This window comes from Oryx dammah, unplaced genomic scaffold, assembly GCF_014754425.2.
Source record: "Oryx dammah isolate SB20612 unplaced genomic scaffold, SCBI_Odam_1.1 HiC_scaffold_24, whole genome shotgun sequence".
Lineage (NCBI taxonomy): Eukaryota > Metazoa > Chordata > Mammalia > Artiodactyla > Bovidae > Oryx > Oryx dammah.
Genome location: NW_024070208.1, coordinates 3350231 through 3369012, shown reverse-complemented (window position 1 = coordinate 3369012; position 18782 = coordinate 3350231). Strand labels below are relative to the sequence as shown.

Sequence of the window (18782 nt, the reverse complement as noted above, 5' to 3'; positions counted from 1 at the left end):
CGGCTGCTATACAGACTTTGGACCCTACATTGTCGATGGACAAATGTGGCTTATCAGCAGATGGTAAGCGCAGCAGACAGAGAAGTGTAGGCAGAAGGACCACGTAGGGCACGGTTGAAGCACTTCAGGCAAAAGATGTGGAGGGAGGTCACAGTGGAGGGTGTCACTGCTATTGCTGGTCAGTCATCAGTCGTGTCTGACTCTTTAGGACCCCATGGATTGCCACATGCCAGGCCTCCCTGTCCATCACCACCTCCCAGAGTTTACTCAGACTCATGTCCATTGAGTCGGTGATGTCATCCAACCATCTCATCCTCTGTCGTCCTCTTCTCCTCCTGCCTCCATTCTTTCCCAGCATCAGGGACCTTACCATTGAGTCAGCTCTTCACATCAGGTGGCCAAAGTATTGGAGCTTCAACTACAATGAATATTCAGGACTGATTTCCTTGAAGATGGACTGGTTTGATCTCCTCACAGTCCAAGGGACTCTCAAGAATCTTCTCCAACACCACAGTTCAAGAGCATTAATTCTTTGGTTCTCAGCTTTCTTTATGGTCCAACTCTCACAACCATACATGACTACTGGAAAAACCATAGCTTTGACTAGATGGACCTTTGTTACAAAGTAATCTCCTTGCCTTTAATATGCTGTCTAGTTTGTCATAGCATTTCTTCCAGTGAGCAGTTGTCTTTAATTTCATGGCTGCAGTCACCATCCTCAGTGACTTGGAGCCCACAGTCACAGAAAACTAACCAGACGGATCAGAGCCTTGTCTAACTCAACGAAATTGTAAGCCATGCCATGTAGGGCCACCCAAGATGGATGGATCATGGTGGAGAGTTCTGACAAAACGTGGTCCACTGGAGAAGGGAATGGCAAACCACTTCAGCATTCTTTCCTTGAGAACCCCAAGAACAGTATGAAAAGGCAAAAAGATAGGACACTGAAAGACGAACTCCCCAGGTTGGTAGGTGCCCAATATGTTACTAGAGATCAGTGGAGAAGTAGCTCCAGAAAGAATGAAGAGACAGAGCCAAAGCAGAAACAATGCCCAACTGGGGATGAGTCTGGTGGCGAAAGTAAAGTCTGCTGCCTAGGAACCTGGATTCATAGGTCCATGAATCAAGGCAAATTGTTAGTGGTCAAATAGGAGATGCAAGAGTGACCATCAACATTTTAGGAATCAGCGAACTAAAATGGACCGGAATGGGTGAATTTGATTCAGGTGGCTGTGGGCAATAATCCCTTAGAAGAAGCGGAGTCCTCACATAATCAACAAAGGAGTCCTAAATGCAGTACTTGGGTGACTTGGGTGCAGTCTCAAAAATGGTATAATGATCTCTGCTTGTTTCCAAGGCAAACCATTCAATATCACAGTAATCCAAGTCTATACCTCAACAACTAATGCTGAAGAAGATGAAGACACACAGCTCCATGATGACCTATAAGACTTTCTAGAACTAACACCAAAAAGATGTCCTTTTCGTCATAAGGGACTGGAATGCAAAAGGAGGAAGTCAAGAAATACCTGGAGTAACAGGTAAATTTCACGTTGGAGTACAAAATGAAGCAGGGCAAAAGCTAAAAGAGTTTTGCCAAGAGAATGCACTGGTCATAGCAAACAACTTCTTGCAGCAACACAAGAGATGACTCTACACACAGATATCACCAGATGGTCAATACTGAAATCAGATTGATTATATTTTTGCAATCAAAGATGGAGAAGCTCTATACAGTCAGCAAAAGCAAGACCCAGAGCTGACTGTGGCTCAGATCATGAATTCCTTATTGCCAAATTCAGACTTAAATTGAAGAAAGTAGGGAAAACCACTCGATCATTCAGGTCTGACCTAAACCAAATCCCTTATGATTATACAGTGGAAGTGACAAATAGATTCAAGGGATTAGATATGATAGACAGAGTGCTTGAAGAACTATGGACAGAGGCTCGTAACACTGTATAAGAGGCAGTTATCAAAACTATCCCCAAGAAAAAGAAATGCAAAAAGATTTTCTGAGGAGGCCTTACAAATAGCTGAGAAAAGAGAAGCAAAAGGCAAAGGAGAAAAGGAAAGATATAACCATTTAAATGCAGAGTTCCAAAGAATAGCAAGGAGAGATAAGAAAGCCTTCCTCAGTAAACAGTGTGAAGAAATAGAAGAAAACAATAGAATGGGAAAGACTGGAGATATCTTCAAGAAAACTGAAGATACCAAGGGAGCATTTCATGCAAAATGGCCACAATAAAGGACAGAAATCATATGCTCCTAAGAGAAGCAGAAGATATTAAGAAGAGGTAGCACAAATACACATAAGAATTATGCAAAAAAGATCTTAATGACCTGGATAACTCAATGGTGTGATCACTCACCTAGAGCCAGACATCCTGAGTGAGAAATCAAGAGAGCTTTAGGAAGCATCACTATGAACAAAGCTCGTGGAGGTGATGGAATTCCAGTTGAGCTATTTCAAATTCTAAATGGTGATGCTGTTCCAGTGCTGCACTCAGTATGCCAGTGGACGGTGTGACAGTTTATGGAGGGACCAGTTGATGTGCTAATACAACCTGGTGCTGGTTTCCATAGGGAAAGAGGAGTTGAGGATGGCCGAGGTTTATGTCCTGGAGTTTCCACTTATTGAGAAAAGGAAGATTACTGCTCTGTATTACTACAGGGCATATACACACGATGCTTGTGTACACATTTATATATGGATTTGTGTATATAGGGCTTCCCTGGTAGCTCAGACAGTAAAGAATCTGCCTGCAATGCAAGAGACTCAGGTTTGATCCCTGGGATCACAAAGATCCCCTGGAGAAGGGAATGACTACCTACTCCAGTATTCTTTTTTTTTTTTTTTAATTTATTTTTTATTTTACTTTACAATTCTGTATTGGTAATATAGGAAGCATGCCAAAATATTATGGTTGGAAAAAAAACCTGAAATGTATCATCACTGGGAATGCAGTACTGTTATCTTTTTCAAGCTGTTTCACTTCTAACAGCAGCAAATAAATACTTTTATTTTGTCTATAAACAAAAAAAAAGAGAGAGAGAGAGAGAAAAGGAAGAACATGGACTGATTTGAGACCCTGAAACTGAGTTCTCTTCTGATCATATCAAAACTGAGATGACAGATATCTGAGGAGAGGAAATGTGTGTCTTTCCATAGTCATTCTACTGAGAATAATCAATATTGCCACCAGTAAGGACTGAATCATGGATTTAAAAAGAAAATTATCAAGAGGAGATAACCAGAGACACCAAAGACTCTTGAAGAGAAAAAAGCTAAAATGCCATTAGCTGAATGAGCTCAAGGTATCAGATAATCTTTCAGAGACTGGGAGGTCTCTCATCTTTAAGAAAAAGAAATATGACTAAATTCCACAAGTGAATGACTCAGCATTTTCAAATTCAAAGAAGAAACAAATCCTCCTAAACCACTGCTCACAAACAGAACCCTCCTGTCCACCCTTGGGGCAGTGGCAGGGGGTGGAGGGGAGCAGATCATTTTTTTAGATGAGGACAATTTCCTGCTTTGGGACTCAGGACTTGTTTGAAGACTTAGGAGCTAAAATTCAGACTGGCCAGCAAATTTGGAAAACTCAGCAGTGGCCACAGGATTGGAAAAGGTCCGTTTTCATTCCAATTTCAAAGAAAGGCAATGCAAAAGAATGCTCAAACTACCGCACAGTTCCACTCATCTCACATGCTAGTAAAGTGATGCTCAAATTTCTCCAAGCCAGGCTTCAGCAATACGTGAACCGTGAACTCCCTGATGTTCAAGCTGGTTTTTTAAGGCAGAGGAACCAGAGATCAAATTGCCAACATCCGCTGGATCATCGAAAAAGGAAGAGAGTTCCAGAAAAACATCTATTTCTGCTTTACTGACTATGCCAAAGCCTTTGACTGTGTGGATCACAATAAGCTGTGGAAAAGTCTGAAAGAGATGGGAATGCCAGACCACCTAACCTGCCTCTTGAGAAATCTGTATGCAGGTCAGGAAGTAGCAGTTAGAACTGGACATGGAACAACAGACTGGTTCCAAACAGGAAAAGGAGTATGTCAAGGCTGTATATTGTCACCCTGCTTATTTAACTTATATGCAGAGTACATCATGAGAAACGCTGGACTGGAAGAAACACAAGCTGGAATCAAGATTGCCAGGAGAAATACAAATAACCTCAGATATGCAGATGACACCATCCTTATGGCAGAAAGTAAAGAGGAACTAAAAAGTCTCTTGATGAAAGTGAAAGAGGAGAATGAAAAAGTTGGCTTAAAGCTCAACATTCAGAAAACAAAGATCATGGCATCTGGTCCCATCACTTCATGGGAAATAGATGGGGAAACAGTGGAAACAGTGTCAGACTTTATTTTTTTGGGCTCCAAAATCACTGCAGATGGTGACTGCAGCCATGAAATTAAAAGACGCTTACTTCTTTGAAGAAAAGTTATGACCAACCTAGATAGTATATTCAAAAGCAGAGACATTACTTTGCCAACTAAGGTCTATCTAGTCAAAGCTATGGTTTTTCCAGTGGTCATGTATGGATGTGAGAGTTGGACTGTGAAGAAGGCTGAGCGCCGAAGAATTGATGCTTTTGAACTGTGGTGTTGGAGAAGACTCTTGAGAGTCCCTTGGACTGCAAGGAGATCCAGCCAGTCCATTCTAAAGGAGATCAACCCTGGGATTTCTTTGGAAGGAATGATGCTAAAGCTGAAACTCCAGGACTTTGGCCACCTCATGAGAAGAGTTGACTCATTGGAAAAGACTCTGATGCTGGGAGGGATTGGGGGTAAGAGGAGAAGGGGACGACTGAGGATGAGATGGCTGGATGGCATCATTGACTTGATGGACATGAGTCTGAGTGAACTCCGGGAGATGATGATGGACAGGGAGACCTGGCGTGCTGTGATTCATGGGGTCACAAAGAGTCGGACACGACTGAGCGACTGAACTGCACTGAACTGCCTTTTGAAGAGGCTGCAAAATGAAGACGGAGAAATGTACAAGGAACACCAGCACGTTCCATCTGACTGTTCTGGCCAGAAACTGGTAATGCTGCTCAGATCTTCAGAATGCCACACAAACGTCCTCATCTAGAAAAGAAACCAAGTAACACCACTCTCACACAGTGGCTATGAAGACGTAAGAAATAAAGGATTGAACACCACGTAACACGGTATAGATTTGCACTACACCATCTGATTCAGAGCCTCCTGGGTGGCTCGGTGGTAAAGAACCTGCCTCCCAGTGTAGGAGACACAGGAGACCTGAGTTCAATCCCTGAGTCAGGAAGACCCCCTGGAGTAAGAAATGGCAACTCACCTCAGCTTTCTGGCTTGGAAAATTCCACAGACAGAGGAATATGGTGGGCTACAATCTATAGGGTCACAGTCAGACACAACTGAGCACACACATATATGATTTAGAATGTACTGCAATTCCTACATATTACAATATCTCCACCACTTACTCCACAGGTTGAGGGGAGCTGGACAAGAACCAAGCCCCTTGGTGTCAGGATCTGATTAGTCCTGTAGCCAAATGAGTGAGAGCTTGCAACAACATGAATAAATTTACACAGTGGGGAGGCTGAGAGAACTACACTTTTAGCATCTACTATATGCAAGGTATTTTGTAAACATTGCTCAAACTAATCTCCCTAACAAACATACCAGGTAAATATTTTCATCCTATTTTGTAAATAAGGAATCTGAGGCTCTGAAAGGTTAAGTGATTCAAGCAACTCCCACAAGATCATGCAACCAGTAATTGCTTCTCAGACACACTTGATTCTGCAGCCTCTTTCCCTGCATGACTTCTCTCCCTTGAGGCTGCTTCCCACCCTGCATCAGTGGCCTAGCGAGGTTTTGAAATATGACGATGGGAACAGGTCTTCAGACTAATAATAGACTGTGACGTGACCTGTCTAGACGTATGCCTGCCCATGCCGCTCTCCTCTCTGTGAACGTGACCTGTCTAGACGTATGCCTGCCCATGCCGCTCTCCTCTCTGAATCCCACCTACCACTGTGCTCTGTCTGCACTTCAGTTTTTATGATCAAAGACCCTCTTTAAATCAATGTTATTTCTGATCAGTCATCTGGCCATGCTTCCAGACAGCACCTTGGTCTGCAAATCTACCTGTAATCCTCTTTGACTACTGTTATTCAACTTTGAAGAAATCTACAAGTTTTCTTCAAGTTTTCCCTCTCAGCCAGTCCTTGGATTTAATCTAGCACCAAGATCTTTGCTTCTACCTCCACATTATCTCTTGAACCTTCCCACTTTTGGTTATTCCCATAACCATCCTTCTCCTCCTCACCTATCACCTCTCATCTGAATGTCTACAATAGCCCCCAACGATCTCCCCAGCTTCTCTCTTTTCCAACACCTATCTCTTCTCCTCATAGAAAAGTAAGATTTTTAAAGTAGCAACAGATTCTGTGCTTCCCCTCAACCAACCAGATAACATCTGTAGCTTCTCACTGCACTCTGGGAAGCTGCAGATGTTATTTGGTTGGTTTCCTGGTGGTCCAGTGGTTAAAATTTACCTGCCAATGCAGGGAACACAGGGTTCGATCCCTGGTGAGGAAAGATCCAACATGCCACAGGACAAGCCACGGGACAACTAAGTACCTAACTACTGAGCCTGTACTCCAGAGCCCTGGACCACAATGTCTGAGCCCACGAAGTTACAGCCTCATGCTACACAAAAGAAGTCACTTCATTGAGAAGGCCACGCAACACAGCAGAATATCCCTTGAAAGAAAGTGAAAGTGAAGTCGCTCAGTCGTGTCGAACTCTTTGTGACCCCATGGACTGTAGCCTACCAGGCTCCTCCGTCCATGGAATTTTCCAGGCAAGAGTACTGGAGTGGGTTGCCATTTCCTTCTCCAGGGGATCTTCCTGACCCAGGGATCAAACCCGGGTCTTCCACATTGCAGGCAAATGCTTTACCATCTGAACCACCTGGGGAGCCCCAAATATCCCCTGCTTACCTCAATTAATAAAAGCCTGCACCCAGCAACAAAGATCCAGCACAGTCAAAAATTTTTTAAAAGTCAACTTTAGGTGGTGCATACTACCCTCAAGTCTGCATGCCCCGCCTCTCGCTCTCACCTCTGCTCCCGGCCAGGCCAGGCATCTCCTCGCATTTCCAAGAAAAGCAGCTCTTCCTCAGGTGTGGGCAACTTCCTCTCCTCTTCAAGTGCCCACCCCCTGCTCCTCCCTCCAGTTTCAGGATGACTGTGGACTGTCTATCTCCACACTCCCTTCCATGGCTTTATAACAATTCACAGTTGTTAACTGCAGGCAAGTGCCTGCCAAGAGAAAAGGAAAGAGCCTTCCAGGCAGAGGTAAGAGCAAAGGCCAGCATGTGCAAGGGTTCTGATCAGACATGGGAAAGGGTTTCGTGTGTTTAAGGAACTGAAATTAGGGTTTCCCTGGTGGCTGAGAGGTTAAAGTGTCTGCCTGCAATGCGGGAGACCTGGGTTCATTCCCTAGGTTGGGAAGATCCCCTGGAAAAGGAAATGGCAACCCACTCCAGTATTCTTGCCTGGAAAATCCCATGGACGGAGGAGCCTGTCAGGCTATTTAATAGCTGACTTAGCAACTACATAAATAATAATAATAAATAACAATGGACTATGTGAAGTACTTTTGAACTGCGGTGTTGGAGAAGACTCTTGAGTGTCCCTTGGACTGCAAGGAGATCAAACCAGTCAATCCTAAAGGAAATCAGCCCTGAATATTCATTGGAAGGACTGATGCTGAAGGTGAAGCTCAAATACTCTGGCCACCTAATGTGAAGAACCGACTCATTGGAAAAGACCCTGATGCTGGGAAAGATTGAAGGCAGAAGGGACAACAAAGAATGAGATGGTTGGATGGCATCACCAACTCAATGGACATGAGTTTTAGTAAACTCCGGGAGTTGGTGATGGACAGGGAAGCCTGGTGTGCTGCAGTCCATGGGGTCACAAAGAGTCAGATATGATTGAGTGACTGAACTGAACTGAACTGAATGTGAAGTACTACAAAGTTACGTATTAATAGTAAAAGGTTTGAATGTATAAACCCTTAATACAAAGTGAAGGATTGGGCACCATGATACAGTCTACTACAGAATTCATAAAATTAGTCTCTGAGTTCAAGGAACAATCTTGGATCTAGTTACTTAAAGACAAAATAAATAGAGCAATTCTTTTAAAATTAATTTAGTGACAAAAACGCTTATTTTGAGATGTAAGTTTACATATAAACTTAAAGATAAGTATAAACAACTGTTTTAAGAATATTATTAAATAGAATGTGTCAAAAGTAGAAGCTGGCAGTTCCAATATTCCCATATCCAAAGAAAAAATGATCAACAGTGAGTCATTTTTAAACCTGTCAAATCAGTAGCCATTAGCTACTAAAATTTATCATAAGGTGTTAGTTTACAGCTCTCACCAACATAAAGATATAAAAGTCAATGCAAAAATAAGATTCCATTTAATATATGGCCCAAAGAAAGTGTTCAAATTCATGAAAGTAGAAACAAAAAATGTCTTGATAAAGTTGCTCATATTGTAGTGTTGCTGAGAAAATAAGAAAACCACAATTTATAAAACATGGCCAAATATCTTGGGTAAAAATGTTAAATGCTAGAAACAAAGTAGGAAAAAAAACACATATACAAAATCACTTAAACATTTTCTTTACCTCAGAGATATTACTGCTTTAAATATTAAAAAAATAGTTCTAAATTCTTAAGAGGTTGGGATCATTATGTCACTTAACAACACTGATTCACTTTAGAAGTACACAGGCAAATGCCAAGATGAAGAAATCAGTCCACTTCCAATTCTTTTCACTTCCTGATTTTTTTTTAATTTTATTTGACGGTTTCATTGTGGTTTATAACATTTACATTTTCCTGCCATCCCATCCACTGGCTCAAACAGCCACAATGACCCTCTTATTATTCTTTGTCCCTGCTCTGATCATTCCTGCCATGAGTTCCTTCTATTATTACTTATCTCTTCCTCTTCCTGCCATACTCTTTCTCCAAACATTTGCCAAACAGGCTGGCATCTTCTCAGCAGTCAGGTCACACACAGTTCAAATGCCACCATCTCAGAAAGGCTTCTCTGACCACTGACCCTCCAAATATTCAACATATCACTGTGCTTAATTTTCTTTAGAGCATTTATCACTATCAGAAACTCCCTTGTTCAGCACTTTATTTTCTGTCTTCCCCCACACTTGTGTAAACTCCATGATGACAGGAATGCTGTTTACCACTGCTATTCAGGACTGTGACACATCTGAGGAAACCTGTTCTCTCTAGATTGGAGAAGACTTATGTCATATCCCAGCAGACTCTCTTATATCAAGCTAGGCATGAAGCATCTTAGAGCTTTGTTTAATATTTTGCAGTTGGAAGTTGTTTTTTTTACTTTTTTTAAATTTTTTAGCAAAATTTGAACTGAAATGCCATGAGACTCTGTATAAACTTTATTTACTGCACTTACTCTAAATAAATCTTAAAAAATTTAATGGGAATTATTAATGTGTTTGAATAGTGGATAATATCCCAGACCTTGCTTAGTTAGCTTCAGTTATTGTTTGGAAGTTGCTTGGAACTTGCTTCTTTAGAAGTTGCTGGATTGGAATTGAATTGGATTGATTTGGAAGTTGCTTCTTTGTCCTCATTGCACTGAGGACAGTTTTTGAAGAATTAAACACTATTTTAATTTTTATTGCTATTCCAGGTATTGATCATTCTAAGAGAGGAAACAACTAAAATCCATCCACACCAACATTACCAGTTTGCATTCTGCAAACACCTTGCTGCAGTCCATGGGGTAAGAAAGAGTCAAACATGACTTAGTGACTGAACAACAACAAAACACTGTAAATATTTTAATTTTCCTCTTAAATCTGTTTGTATGAGACCAAATTTAAAAGGAAGAGATGATGAAGGAAGCTAAATAATGGGAACCATTACTGGCATCATGAGCTGCAGGTGCCTTTGGGAGTCTGATAAAAATATATAGAAGATGAACAGGCAGACCTTTATAGTCAGGCTATTAAATGCAGTCCCTGAAAACTTCTTCATGGACGAGAACCACAAACTACACATAAGGAACCATGACTGCAAGTTAATTTCACGTCAGATTGCTCCACATTAACATTTGAACTTCTCAATATACACATAATAAATTTTTCAATAATCTGAATTACTCAAATCAAAATAAACCCTGCCACACCCCATCAGGTATCATCCATTTAATTGATAATATGTTAATGTTGACAAGTGTTAAGATTACTTCCTGGAACATACAGGGCACTATATTGTTTGATAAATATATAAGACAAGAAAAATTGTTTTGAAATAACTCCCATTTCCCTCAGTTGTTCAAAATATATTACTTTTGCATGGCATTATTACAGTGAAACAAAATACGTGTCTTGGAAATGATATTTCAAATGCATAACACTATGATAAAAAGAGCATGAACATTTTTTATCATAAGCTGACCCAAAGCTTTGCTCTTGGAGTACAAATGAGCCAGGGCAAAGGCTAACAGAGTTTTGCCAAGAGAACACACTGATCATAGCAAACACCCTCTTCCAACAACACAAGAAACAACCCTACACATGGACATCACCAGATGATCAACAACAAAATCAGGTTGATTACATCCTTTGCCCCTGAAAATGGAGAAGTTCTATACAGTCAGCAAAAACAAGACTGGGAACTGACTGTGGCCCAGATTATGAACTCTTTATTGCAAAATTCAGGCTTAAATTGAAGAAAGTAAGGAAAACTACTAGACCATTCAGGTATGGCCAAAATCAAATCCCTTATGATTATACAATGGAAGGGATTAGATCTGATAGACAGAGTGCTTGATGAACTAGGGGCGGAGGTTCATGACATTGTATAGGAGGCAGTAATCAAGCCCATCCCCAAGAAAAAGAAATGCAAAAGGGCAAAATGGTTGTTGGAAGAAGTCTTACAAATAGCTGAGAAAAGAAGAGAAGCTAAAAGCAAAGGAAAAGGGGAAAGCAATACCAATCTGAATGCAGAGTTCCAAAGAAGTACAAGGAAAGAGAAGAAAGCCTTCCTCGGTGAGCAATACAAAGAAATAGAGGAAAACAATAGAACGGGAAAGACTAGAGGTCACTTCAAGAAAATTAGAGATACTAAGGGAACATTTCATGCAAAGAGACATAATAAAAGACAGAAATGGTATGGATCTAACAGAAGCAGAAGATATTAAGAAGAGGTGACAAGAATACAGAGTTCAGTTCAGTTCAGTGGCTCAGTCCTGTCCAACTCTGCAACTCCATGGACTGCAGCATGCCAGGCTTTCCAGTCCATCACCACCTCCCAGAGCTTGCTCAATTGCATGTCCGTTGAGTCGGTGATGCCATCCAAACATCTCGTCCTTTGTCGTCCCCTTCTCCTCCGCCTTCAATCTTGCTGAGCATGAGGGTCTTTTCTAAAGAGTCAGTTCTTCACATCAGGTGGCAAAGTATTGGAGTTTTAGCTTCAGCATTAGTCCTTCCAATGAATACTCAGGACTGATTTCTTTTAGTATTAACTGGTTTGACCTCCTTGCAGTCCAAGGGACTCTCATGAGTCTTCTCCAACACCACAGTTTAAAAGCATCAATTCTTTGGCTCTCAGCTTTCTTTAGAGTCCAACTCTCACATCTATACATGACTACTGGAAAAGAATACACAGAACTATACAAAAAAGATCTTCATAACTCAGATAACCACAATGGTGTGATCACTCACCTAGAGCCAGACATCCTGGACTGTGAAGTCAAGTGGGCCTTAGGAAGCATCACTACAGAGTTAGTGGAGGTGTTGGAATTCCAGTTGAGCTATTTCAAATACTAAAAGATGATGCTGTTAAAGCCCTGTATCCAATATGCCAGCAAATTTTGAAAACTCAATAGTGGCCACAAGACTAGAGAAGGTTAGTTTTCATTCCAATCCCAAAGAAAGGCAATGCCAAAGAATGCTCAAACTACTGCACAGTTGCACTGATCTCGCACACTAGCAAAGTAATGTTCAAAATTCTCCAAGTGAGGTTTCAACAGTAAGTGAACTGAGAACTTCCAGATGTTCAAGCTGGATTTTGAAAAGGCAGAGGAACCAGAGACCAAATTGCCAACATCCATTGGATCATAGAAAAGCAAGAGTTCCAGAAAATCATCTGCCGTATTGACTACACCAAAGCCCTTGACTGTGTGGATCACAACAAACTGAGAAAAATTCTTAAAGAGATGGGAATACCAGGCCACCTTACCTGACTCCTGAGAAATCTGTATGCAGGTCAGGAAGCAACAGTTAGAACTAGACATGGAATAGCAGACTGATTCCAAATAGGAAAAGGAGTACATCAAATCTGCATATTGTCACCCTGCTTATTTAACTTATATGCAGAGTACATCATGAGAAACACTGGACTGGATGAAGCACAAGCTGGGAACAAGTTCGCTGGGACTAATATCAATAACCTCAGAAATGTAGATGAGACCATCCTTATGGCAGAAAGTGAAGAACTAAAGAGCCTCTTGCCGAGGAAACCAGATTGAAAAAGACACGTGTACCCCAATGTTCATCGCAGCACTGTTTATAATAGCCAGGACATGGAAGCAACCTAGATGTCCATCAGCAGATGAATGGATAAGAAAGTTGTGGTACATATACACAATGGAGTATTATTCGGCCATTAAAAAGAATACATTTGAATCAGTTCTAATGAGGTGGATGAAACTGGAGCTGATTATACAGAGTGAAGTAAGCCAGAAAGAAAAACACCAATACAGTATACTAACACATATATATGGAATTTAGAAAGATGGTAATGATAACCCTGTATGCGAGACAGCAAAAGAGACACAGATGTAAAGAACAGACTTTTGGACTCTGTGGGAGAGGGAGAGGGTGGGATGTTTTGGGAGAATGGCATTGAAACATGTATACTATCGTGTAAGAAACGAATCTCTAGTCTAGGTTTGATACAGGATATAGGATGCTTGGGGCTGGTGCACTGGGATGACCCAGAGAGATGATATGGGGAGGGTGGTGGGAGGGGGTGTTCAGGGTTGGGAACTCATGTACACCTGTGGTGGATTCATGTCAATGTATGGCAAAACCAGTACAGTATTGTAAAGTAAAAAAATTAAATTTAAAAAAATAAAATAAAACATTAAAAATAAATAAATAAATAAAATGAAAGAGGAAAGTGAAAAGGCTGGCTTAAAACTCAACATTCAGAAAACTAAGATCCTGGCACCTGGTCCCATCACTTCATGGCAAATAGATGGAGAAACAATTGAAATAGTGACAGACTTTTATTTTCTTGGGCTCCAAAATCACTGCATATGGTGACTGAAGCCATGAAATTAAAATACACTTGCTCCTTGAAAGAAAAGCTATGACAAGCCTAGACAGCATATTAAAAATCAGAGACATTACTTTGCTGGCAAATGTCCAGCTAGTCAAAACTATGGTTTTTCCAGTAGTCATGTACAGATGTGAGAGTTGGACTATAAAGAAGGCTGAGCACCGAAGAACTGATGCTTTTGAACTGTGGTGTTGAAGGAGACTCTTGAGAGTCCCTTGGACTGCAAGGAGATCCAACCAGTCCATCCTAAAGGAAATCAGTCCTGAATATTCACTGGAAGGACTGATGCTAAAGCTGAAACTCCAATACTTTGACCACCTGATGCGAAGAACTGACTCATTGAAAAAGATCCTGATGCTGGGCAAAGATTGAAGGCAGGAAGAGAAGCATATGACAGAAGATGAGATGGCTGGATGGCATCACCAAGTCAATGGACGTGAGTTTGAGGAAACTCCGGGAGTTGGTGATGGACAGGGAAACCTGGCATGCAGCAGTCCATTAGGTGCAAAGATTTGGACACGACTGAGTGATTGAAGTGTCCCAAAGCTGTGGGAGATTTTGTAGCTGTGACAGGAAGAAAGCACACAGGAGAAACTGAAGCAGCAACCGCCTAAATGTTTCCAAACTGGTTCCAGGACCTCAGGAGTGTGAATTTCTTGTTTCTCCTAGTCCAGGATTTTTGATATCTCGGCTTTTCTCCCAGGCAGTCATGGTGATAGTGAGTTCCAGAAAGGTGAGTTGGATGTAGAATATTGATGTGATAAGACTGAGTTGACAGCCCGGGACCAGCAGTCCCTGGAGACCCTCTTGTGCACCTAATACCATTCATCTATTTCTCTAAAAGTCGTATTCTGTCTATCAGTTACATGTTTTGTAGGACCAAACCTCCCAATTACTGCCAGACTTGACCCATAGTAAACATAATGAGGTATCCGCCTCTTTAAAAATGTGTACATCTTGATCCTAATTATAATGTCAGTATCATAAGGTAAATGTCCTATTGCCAAGGCAACCAGGAATGGGATATCTTGCATCAATGGGGCAATTTTGATCAAGAAATTGAATTCCATTTGGTCCAAGTACTTCTTGGTATTGATACCCTCACACTTAAAGAACTACAATCCTTCTGCAGTGGGGCCATTCCCTCCTCATCTTATCTCTCACTCCTCAAGCCTGGATGACCTCCACAGATTTATTCCTCTGACCCACACTGCTTCAACATCTCTCCACTTTTAAGAGAAATTTCTAAAATTTTATCTCCTTACTTAAAAAAAAAATGAAGCCCATTGTTGAGTTTTACTGTTAAAAAATTGCTTGGTTCACCTTTTTTCACTTTATATAATTGCTATTAGAATATATTAGTCTTGAAGAATAACACTCTTCTTTATTACAATTTTTACACAAAACCATATAAAATGCCAAAACTTACAATTTCTTATTAATCTAAACAGTGACATTCCCCTAACCTAAAACAATCCCTGAATACAGAAGCACATCTTTTGACCACTGTGGATGTCTTTGTTCTTTTTCTTCATTTAGTTTTTTCCCACAGGCAAAATAAATCCTGAAGTTTCTCCTGAGATGGGCCAGTGTATTCTCAGGTGGCAGCTCAAATGTGGACCATAGCACCAAGCCAAAGGGGCCTTGTCTATACACATCCCTAGGTCATGGAGCTTCTATGTCTCTATGTGCTTATACTATCCCTTTGACTGTCAGCCATTCGGGGTTACTTCATTAACATGCAGTAGATGTAAAAGGGATTTTTAACTGCCAGATGCACTAGAACTAGATTGTACCCCAGTCCGATTAACTCCCCCATGAGCCCAGCTTCATACATAATATTTGACTTGTGTAATCCACGTGGCATTCTGAAATACTGAAAACATCTCTACCAGAGGTGCCCCCACTACTAGCAGAGCACAGAAATAATGCAAAAGAAGCCACCATTTTTAGCTATACAAAACTGAGCAGTGACCACACACCCCACCTACCACATGCAAATGCACTGTCTATATTCAAAAATATCCTATACAACATGGCAAAACAATAGAGCTAAAGGTACTGCCTAAATTTTTAAATGATCCATCCTACTCTTTTTTTTTTCCTTCAAATAAAGCATTTGCTATCATATTTATTCAATCATCACAGAAAACTAAGGCAAGTATAAATGCAGCCAGCCGTGACAAATAGGGCTCCCAGGTGGCTCAGTGGTAAAGAGTCTGCCTGCCAATCCACGAGACGCAGGAGACACAGATTTGATCCCAGGGCTGGGAAGAGCCCCTGGAGAAGGAAATGGCAACCCACTTCAGTGTTCTTGCCTGGGAAATCCCATACACAAGGGAGCGTGGTGGGCTACAGTCCATGGGATCATAAAGAATTGGACAAAACTGAACAACTGAGCACACACAGTAAAGAAATACCCAACAGCTAATGTAGCTTATGTATTAAGATGTGGGTTATATCAAGGCAGGTTATTTCTGTAGGGACTTCATTCCCACAAATCCTCCAGCACATAGGGTGTTACATACCAGATTGCTCAGTCAGAGATTCTGCCTCTGAATTCCAGGTGTGCTCAGTTTGGCATCTGTTACTTAACAAACGCATCAGACTTGAACAGCAAACCATATGGCTTCCCTTACTGGACTGACTTTTTATCACAAATATTCACCAATTACCAGTACAGAGGCTCTGCCATCTGAAATTGCCCAGAGTGAATGGTGCTGGGTTGGGTGTGCAGACATAACTCAACGTGTGTTTACAGCAGCCCTGAGTGTACTGTCTGGGGGCTTCCCAGCCAACCTTGATCTATGGTATCTGGATAACAAATGTGCACATTTAGAATATTTTGTTCGGTTACAGCTCTGTGCTGGGAATCAAACAAGTTACAAATAGCCCCAAGTCCAAATACAGTAGTGCCATGCAGTAATGGTGTCATCATCAGGCAATAATTCTATGCCTATCACTGACTCTTACTAGCAATAAAAATGGTACCCGGCAGCAAAGTGGCCGCTCACAGACACTAGCAAGGGGACAGCAAATGACACTTGGGGCCCTGATTCTATCCTCAGTTAGCTCTGTGTGTGAATACAGGCTCTGGGAGTCTGTATCTGTGTGTGCCTGCATGTGCATGTGTGTGTGACTCTATGAAAGTCTTAATGATACAACTTGAATGCATGCGTCCAGTCATTAATTCACTGTCAAAGAAAAATTAAGTAAAACAAAAAGGGAATGTTCATTTTTTCAGAATTATTTGTGGGCACTGCTACATGACAAGTTATCATCAAGGGTGCTTTCACTAAACAGCACTTCTTTTTATGACATAACATTCCCTCAGGAAGAGATGCTTTTTGAGAAGGGAACTCTCTGAAACCTAAAAATATGGAAATGCTTCTGTATAGTTTTTCAAGCAAGAGAAAGGTGTCCAGAGTAGAAGATCTACTTGAAATTCCCAAACAAGGGAAAAAACTAAAACTTTTTTGACCCCCACATATTTACAGCACCTTAAGAAAGACCTAATGGTTGCAATTGTTATTAGATCTCTTTCATCAAGGACTTCTCACAATCACTGCTTGAGTCAGTCTCTGATTATCAGGGCTTTATTATGCAAGGGAAACAAAAGTTGATGCTGCCCTACTGGCATTTTTATCAATCCCTTATTTACTTTATGAATCATAGAATGGTGACAGAGCAAACATGTAAAAGATGGCCACAGATCAACACTTAAATCAGCATTCAAAATCAGTCTAATTTTAAAATAATTTCAAAAGGTTGCTGCTGCTGAGTCACGTCAGTCGTGTCCGACTCTGTGCAACCCCATAGACGGCAGCCCACCAGGCTCCCATCCCTGGGATTTCCCAGGCAAGAATACTGGAGTGGGTTGCCATTTCCTTCTCCAATTTCAAAAGGTTACAAGCATTTAATACAAAGAGAAGCAACAAATTGAGACTGGCAAGTTGAAAACTAGAACAAAAGCTAACACCTAAAAAATGTTGAGTCAATTCAGTTCAGTCACTCACTCATGTCCAACTCAGTGCGACCCCATGTATCACAGCACGCCAGGCCTCCCTGTCCATCACCACCAACTCCCGGAGTTCATCCAAACTCATGTCCATCAAGTCAGTGACACCATCCAGCCATCTCATCCTCTGTCATACCCTTCTCCTCCTGCCCCCAATCCCTCCCAGCATCAGGGTCTTTTCCAATGAGTCAACTTTTTGCATGAGGTGGCCAAAATATTGGAGTTTTAACTTTAGCATCAGTCTTTCCAAAGAACACACAGGACTGATCTCCTTTAGAAAGGTCTGGGTGGATCTCCTTGCAGTCCAAGGGACTCTCAGGAGTCTTTTCCAACACCATATTTCAAAAGCATCAATTCTTCAATTCTCAGCTTTCTTTACAGTCCAACTCTCACATCCAAACATGACCACTGGAAAAACCATAGCCTTGACTAGATGAACCTTAGTCGGCAAAGTAATGTCTCTGCTTTTGAATATACTATCGAGGTTGGTCATAACTTTTCTTCCAAGGAGTAAGCGTCTTTTAATTTCATGGCTGCAGTCACCATCTGCAGTGGAGCCAAAAAAAAAAAAAAAAAACACTCTAACACTGTTTCCACTGTTTCCCCATCTATTTCCCATGAAGTGATGGGACCAGATGCCATGATCTTTGTTTTCTGAATGTTGAGCTTTAAGCCAACTTTTTCACTCTCCTCTTTCACTTTCACCAAGAGGCTTTTTAGTTCCTCTTCACTTTCTGCCATCAAGGTGGTGTCCTCTGCATATCTGAGGTTATTGATATTTCTCCCGGCAATCTTGATTCCAGCTTGTGCTTCTTCCAACCCAGCATTTCTCATGATGTACTCTGCATACAAGTTAAATGAGCAGGGTGACAAGATGCAGCCTTGATGTACTCCTTTTCATATTTGGAAAGTTGTTGTTCCAGTCTGTTGTTCCATGTCCAGTTCTAACTGTTGCTTCCTGACCTGCATACAGATATCTCAAGAGGCAGGTCAGACGGTCTGGTATTCCCATCTCTTTCAGAATTTTCCACAGCTTATTGTGATCCACACAGTCAAAGGCTTTGGCATAGTCAATAAAGCAGAAATAGATGTTTTTCTGGAACTCTCTTGCTTTTTCCATGATCCAGCAGATGTTGGCAATTTGATCTCTGGTTCCTCTGCCTTTTCTAAAACCAGCTTGAACATCAGGAAGTTCATGGTTCATGTATTGCTGAAGCCTGACTTGGAGAATTTTGAGCATTACTTTACTAGTGTGTGAGATGAGTGCAATTGTGCAGTAGTTTGAGCATTCTTTGGCATTGCCTTTCTTTGGGATTGGAATGAAAACTGACCTTTTCCAGT

General features: G+C 41.3%; 1 long non-coding RNA gene across 1 annotated transcript; it reads left to right on the top strand.

Moving 5' to 3' along the window:
* Positions 1-1522: 1522 nt before the first annotated feature.
* LOC120883160 lies at positions 1523-10636 on the top strand. Its single transcript, XR_005725701.1, has 3 exons — positions 1523-1541; positions 7321-7324; positions 10541-10636. It is a non-coding gene; the product is annotated as an uncharacterized LOC120883160 (long non-coding RNA).
* The last annotated feature ends 8146 nt before the right edge of the window (positions 10637-18782 follow it).